This window comes from Penaeus japonicus, unplaced genomic scaffold (assembly GCF_977035675.1).
Source record: "Penaeus japonicus unplaced genomic scaffold, GWHDUDI00000001_assembly GWHDUDI00000010, whole genome shotgun sequence".
In the NCBI taxonomy this organism is placed as follows: Eukaryota; Metazoa; Arthropoda; class Malacostraca; order Decapoda; family Penaeidae; genus Penaeus; species Penaeus japonicus.
In genome coordinates, this window is record NW_028234412.1 from 23,561,462 (window position 1) to 23,568,961 (window position 7,500).

At 31.2% G+C, this 7,500-nt stretch overlaps 1 protein-coding gene across 1 annotated transcript in view; it reads right to left on the bottom strand.

Moving 5' to 3' along the window:
- Positions 1-7,500, bottom strand: part of LOC122248143 (endothelin-converting enzyme-like 1) — a 113,852-nt gene that overhangs the window by 11,820 nt on the left and 94,532 nt on the right. The gene's annotated exons all lie outside the window — the stretch shown is intronic.

Genomic DNA, 7,500 nt, shown 5'->3' on the forward strand with positions numbered 1-7,500 from the left:
GAGAACATTAAACGGTGCATCATGTGTTAACACAGGGACAACTCTGGCATTGACACACACACACACACGCACACACACGTAGGTGCTGGATAGAGGCATCAACACACGTTCCTGTGGAATGTCACACGGGATATTACAAAGTATGGGAAAGAACACACATTTAATATGATTATAAATACTGGAGACGGTAAAGGTGCTGGCTGAAACAGGGACAAACATGATTCATAAAGGTTCTACAACAGTATCACCAAACAGTAGGAAACGGTTCACGAACAGAGAGGTGAATATGTATTTGTGTCCCCCCACTAAGATACTGGACGTACAATGTGTATATGAAAAGGTTCTTTTGCTATGTGTTTTGTGAATGATGAGTAAGCAGTTGGTGATTGTAACTGCCTTTTGGGTGAATGTTTCAATACCTAATAATATTTCTTGTGCCGAAATATTATACGAAGAAAGGAAGAGTAACAGAGAAAATGTCTTTTATTGGATATTGGAGATAAACAATTGATTAAAAGATTATGGAATAATACAAACAAAGGAAAATGATACCACATATGCCTGTGTTATAAAAAATAATTAATCAACATCCACATAGTATTAGCATTCACATAATCACTGAGCTCTGGGCATAGTCAAAGCAATGAAAGTTGTAATTAAGGCAAGACCATAAAAAGGGAGATTAAAAGTAACTCTTATTGCATTAATCTATACGTAAATGCATATTGGGGGTAGGGGGGAGGGGGTATGATAGGAATTCCTCCCTGAACTTGATTTGAGGATAATATGAAAGTACTTTTATTGTCTAATTCTATGTCATTACTATCACCAGAATAACGGTTATTGTTTTATCATCAACTTTAATTGTTACTATTAATATTTGCGATATCATTAGTACCATAATCATTATCATGATAATTATTATCCTTGTTATTGATTTCTTTATCATCGTAATTTACTTATTAGTGGTATCACTAATATCATTATATTCCATTATATCTTTGGTCATTAAATAATGCTAACATGGAGCTTGATTAACCAAATCTGAAGAACTAGCTTATATAAAAAAATTCTAAGAATTTACTATACACAGGCATAAATCTTTAAACTTTGTCAGTGATATAAGATATAAAAAAGTTGTTATAAATTCACATTTCTAAATGAATATATTGTATATGAAAATTGAATGAGAAGAAACAGAAAACATGTCGAAAGATGAAAACACGATGAAGATTAAAAAAAAGAAAAAAACACCATAAGCATACAGAGAATAAATACACCAACATTTTCCAAACATACACCCAAATACATATTTTTTTAGTATGAAACATTGAGATGTGAGGATTTACAAGACAATTTGAAATCCACTTCTAGAGGAAACGACAAATACAGAATAAGGCAAATTTCAAAACCACTTCTAGGACATGAAAGACTGTTACAAATGTTGTTGTTGTTACTCCCGAAATAACATACAAACACCCATAGTGTATCAGCACATACAACTACTTTTAAGCTTTAGTACAGCTAACAAAACCTTCTTAAATGAAATCATGATAAAGCTAATCATAAGCTTTGGAATGTTGATAATCAGAATAGATGAAAAAGACGAAGACAGTCAATAAGTCATCCAAGTTACTTCCCATGAGTACCAACAACAACAGCAACAACAAGAGAACACAACAAGAAGCATCAGAGTTGGGAAAAGCAGATACAGGTCAAATCTGTGTATCTCTGAGGGCCAGGTAAAGTAACATTGCTGCTCCGGCTTTTATAGCTTATTTTGATATCATTGTCTCGTGATTTCCGTATTTTTCTTTTTCTTTCTCTTTCTTGGGTTCCTATTTATCCATATTGTCCTTATTTTACATTCGTATTCTCTAACGTCTTCCTAATAGTACAGAGAACAGAAAGAAACGTAAAACAGATATATACAAAAGAATCCCTTTCCTTCTCATTATTATTTGTCATCATCGTTATCATTTGCATATGTTTTTTTTTTTTCGGATTTGTGAGCATTGCATGAATACAAACGTCAAAGGCATCTGGTTATTATTATAATGATTTCCGTTAGTCGTGATACGAGGTTGAATAATGGGGAAAAGGATTTGGAGAATGAAAATATTCACAACTCGAGATAAATGGGGAAAAGGGATTTGGAAAACAATAATGTTTCTTGAGGCAGATTTGGGTAGATATGATAAAACGATAAATAAATAATAATCATAGCTAAAAAAAAAATCATAAGAGTGATGAGTCTAAAATGGAATATATACAGCGAAGGGTAAAGTTGGTTGTCTGGCATTAAGTTCGGAAACTTTCCAATTAAAAGTTGAGGCAAGAGTGAGTGAAAAGTAATCATGCTTGATTGGAAGACAATGTTATGCTGATTACCAAATATGTACAGAAGAAATATTCATAGAATACGAGATTTCAAGGGAGACTAAAGAATATGAAACAAAAGCTATATAAATGTAAAGAGGCTTCCGTTTTCTATCTCCGCTTTCATACCACATGCCCTTATTCATCTATCTATCCATCTACCGATCTATCATCTTACTCAGTTCCGCCACTGCAGTGTTACTTTGCCCGTCCCAACTGCTGATGATGGGATATAAGAGTGAATCTGGACAGTAGTCAGTGCTGTGAAGGGAAGGCCACACGTGATGCAAGGGACAGAAGGAAGTGCAAGAGAACTAAAAAAAAAAAAAGGGAAAAAAAAATAAAAAAATATAATAATAATAACCTGGGTGGAAAGGAAGGAAAAATAACAACTATAGGAGGAAAAAGACGTGAACTTCTTACTGGAAATAAAAGAATGAAAGAAGAATATATACTAAGAACTGAAAGGGCGAGGGGATGGGGTACGAGAGTATGATATTTCTGAAGGGTCAATAAACATCAAATATATGGCTTTCTTCATGAATTAATAAATAAAAAACAACAAAATAAAGACAGGTAACCATCTGTGTCATTGGTGAGTATTCATGCAATATCACACACGATCAACATTACGTGAACATTGATAATTAAAGTCCTGGGCTTGGGCACTCCTCCATCCATTTTCATTATTATTATAATCACTACGAATTTTATATATATATATATATATATATATATATATATATATATATATATATATATATATATATATATACATATGAATATATATATACATTCTTAAACTGATGACCAAATCAGGTTTATCTTTGAATATAGAAATGAAACAAAGAAGAAAAAATAAATCCATAGAGGGGTACCAGCTGTTCTAGGTCACGCTTTACTTAATTATGACGTCATAAGGAACGTCAAGTGATACTAGTAACGTGATACAGTAACGACGTCACTAACGGACATATTCCGAATCCATCTAAGCATCCGAAACTAGTGAACGACACGTTTCTCTTCAGCAAATCTAAATTCAGAAAGCATAATTCCTATAACAATTTAGTATTCCACGAACACAGCAGACTTAAGCCCAGGACATATATGTAGCTGTGCAGCCTGTGCTGGAAAAGTTTATAGTCCTCATTACTTACTAAATATTAATTTAGTTTCTCATACTTTGGAGAGGAATAATGACGTGAAAAAAAACTACTTTATTACTGTAGCTACGGCTTCTTAAAGGTAATATGAAGATCATGATAATGCATTTCCAAACCAGGCTACAGCCACTACAAGAAGGTGACGCAAAAATCAATCACTTGGGTGAAGGGATTCCAACACGCTAGCCGCTAGTCGAGACAAACTTATACCCACGACTCCAAGATTTAGCTTTTAAAGAGAAAGAAAGAGAAAGAGAGAGAGAGAGAGAGAGAGTGGAGGGGGAGGATGCTTCAGCTGACTGCGGCAGTGACCAAATGGCAGTGATATATAAATTAAAACCAAATTAAGGAATAAAGGACTTGGATATCACGCTTCAGTTGGTTGCATTACATTCATTTGGAACAAGTGTTTTTGAAGATGCTGTAGCTCAGAGAGTTCAGGAGGCCCAAGACACACAGACTTGCCCTTCTGCAGCTTCCTGGGCAGGCGAATGTGCAGGAACTGTTCAGTAGCAACATAGAAAATGGGTCAGTATTGCCCATCGAAGGAGAGACACCTTTGATTTTGATAAATGAGGAGGAGGAATATAAAAAAAGTCATCCAAAATATTAAGTCAGGTAATAAAGAAACATTAACAAGCAAGGGTTGCACAAAATTACTTATATCCTGAAAGTAATAAGAAAGAGTAACAAACATCATAATAAGAACATCAGAAATAAGATTTTATTTGCAACAAGGCATTTGCAAATGAAGACACAATTAGAAATCCAGAAGATACTACATATTTGGCAATGGAAAAGCAACAGCATATAATCTATCCATATACATTGTTGCTAAAGATAGTAGTAACAGACCGTAGATATAATGAGAAAATCTTAGCCATACGTACTTACAAGTTAGATACAATAGATAAAAGCATATGGTAAAATTCATTCCAATGGTAGACTCTTTATATGACAGAAGCAAATGCATGCGATAAAAATACCATTTGGGAATAAGTGATAACACTGAAATCTGGGTTGTAATTTCCCAAGAGTTTTTAAACACATTTCTACATTACGGGATTCACATGATCTTGAAATCACAGAGAGAGAATGATAAAGAAACAAAAACAATATGTAGTTTGCATAATCATAGATAATCTTATGATTAATAGCAAAAAAGCAAGTAGAAACAAGAGCACAAAAAATCCTTAATAATCCTGTGCTGTATGTTTAATGACTGATAGACATCACCTGCATATATCATATATCCATATTTTCGGTATAGCACCGCGTTTTTTCTTTTCTTTTTTTCGTAAAATGGATATACCATTTGAAGTCTCAAATGCACGATATTTCAGTCACTTTCAAACTTTTTCTTTTAAAAACTCTACGGTATACATTTGCCTCATTTGACTCAAGCCAAACTCTGTACACATATTCTAACCCTGTGACTTTATTTCTGAATTTCATGCGAAGAATTGTCTTAAAACTGATGTTTTCGTTAGGATCATTTTGTTACAAGACTGAATCCGTAACGAATATATATAATATGAAGCCTATATCAGTGGCTTATAAAGCCTATAAAACTCTTTTTCTCACTTCTTACACGTAGTGATTTAAATAATCGAAAAAGTGTGAATATTTCTAATACATCATAAACATTGTTTCGGTTACGTGAACTTAGTTTAAGATCTTTTTCTGTAAATTTTACTTACAACTGGAAAATTGCACACATACAAGCCAGGCGAATTCCGTATACACGATTACTTCCTTGTTATCCTAAGCAATTATGAAAATATGTATATTGCATAGGAACATCTTTGAAGCAGACAGACGGACGACAATTCCTATTGCCTTTAGGTATTGCATTTCAATTCCAATAAAAATATATATATATATAAGAATAGCATATATATATACATACATATATATATAAGAATAGCATATATATATACATATATATATATATACATACATATATACATATATATATATATATATATATATATATATATATATATATATATATGTATGTATGTATGTATATATATGTATGTATATATATGTATGTATATATATATATATATATATATATATATATATATATATATGTATGTATATATATATATATGTATGTATGTATTTATGCATGTATGTATATGTATGTATGTATGTATGTGTATGTGTATATATATATATATATATATATATATATATATATATATATATATATATATATAATATATATATATATATATATATATATATGTATATATATGTATATATTATATATATATATATATATATATATATATATATATATATATATATATATATATATATTATATATATATATATATATATATATATATATATATAATATATATATATATATATATATATATATATTTATAAATATACATACATATAATCAAAAGTGATACATACAAGACAAGCCGTTAATAGTTTAGCAATAAACTTCTACGTAATGCATTATCAATAATTATATGTTGCGGACAAACGCTAATTGAAAATTAATCATGATGCCAGGCCGAATCACCCACATTCCCTTGTCAATTGCGATTTGCAATATATTTATGGATTGTAATGTAAATCATTTATGAGCTTAGCATTCGTACCCATTAGTTCTCTCTATAATAAAGCAATAATTCTACCTCCTGCGTGAGATTTATCAATCAACATTAATAATATTCTGATCACATCTGCGCTTTTATTCCCATTCTAAAATCAAATGATAATGATGATGGTCATGAGGGTGATGATAATGAGAGTAATGATGATAATGTTGATAGTACAAATGATCATGATGGTTATCATAAGAATAATAGTATCAGTATGGTATATACAGTGATAATATGATAATAACACTAACATTAATAATCATGATATTGATAATAGTAATACGGATACAATGTCAATAATAATTGCGATGATAATGATAAAGATAACAATACTAATGATAATAACGATAATGATAATAACAACAATGATGGTAATATTAACAATATTAATGCTTAATATGATAATAATATGAATGATAATGATAATGAAAACAATGACAATAATGGCAGTAATATCAAACATAATGATAATAGTAATATAGTTAATGATAATGATAATAATGATAATAATAACAACTACCGACGGTGATGATGATAATACTAGTAACAATAACAAACAACAACAACACCAATAATAATGATAATAATAATATAGTTATAACAAGGATAAAACTAAAAATAATGATAACGACAGCAATAATAGAAGAAATAAATCAACATTCAATATGATGAAAAAACGTAAATACAAAATCTATACCAACTTCCAGCTGTTAATTGACACCTGTTAATGACTCATGGATGTGATTTATAACAACAGGATTTCTCTCCTCTTTTGTTGTAGGAAAATCTATTCAGATTATACACTTAAAAACGGATATATTGGTTTCTTGTCTGTTTCTTGTTGTTATTATTATCATCGTTGTTATCATAATTATTAAGATTGTCATTATCATTATCATCTTCGTTATTATCATCCTTGGTATGATCCTTTTCATTACCATTATTGTTATCAGTATCATTATTATTGTTATTATTATCATCATCGTCGCAAAACAAATAGGATATTATGTATTTTTTTCTTTCTTCTTTTCTGTCATCATCATCATCTTCGTCATCATCAACCTCTTCTTCTCTTCTTCTTCTTCTTCTTCTCCTCCTCCTTCTTCTTCTTCTTCTTCTTCTTCTTCTTCTTCTTCCTCCTCCTCCTCCTCCTCCTCCTCCTCCTCCTCCTCCTCTTCTTCTTCTTCTTCTTCTTCTTCTTCTTCTTCTTCTTCTTCTTCTTCTTCTCCTCCTCCTCCTCCTCCTCCTCCTCCTCCTCCTCCTCCTCCTCCTCCCTCCTCCTCTCCCCCCCCTCCTCCTCTTCCCCCCTCCTCCTCTTCCTCCCTCCTCCT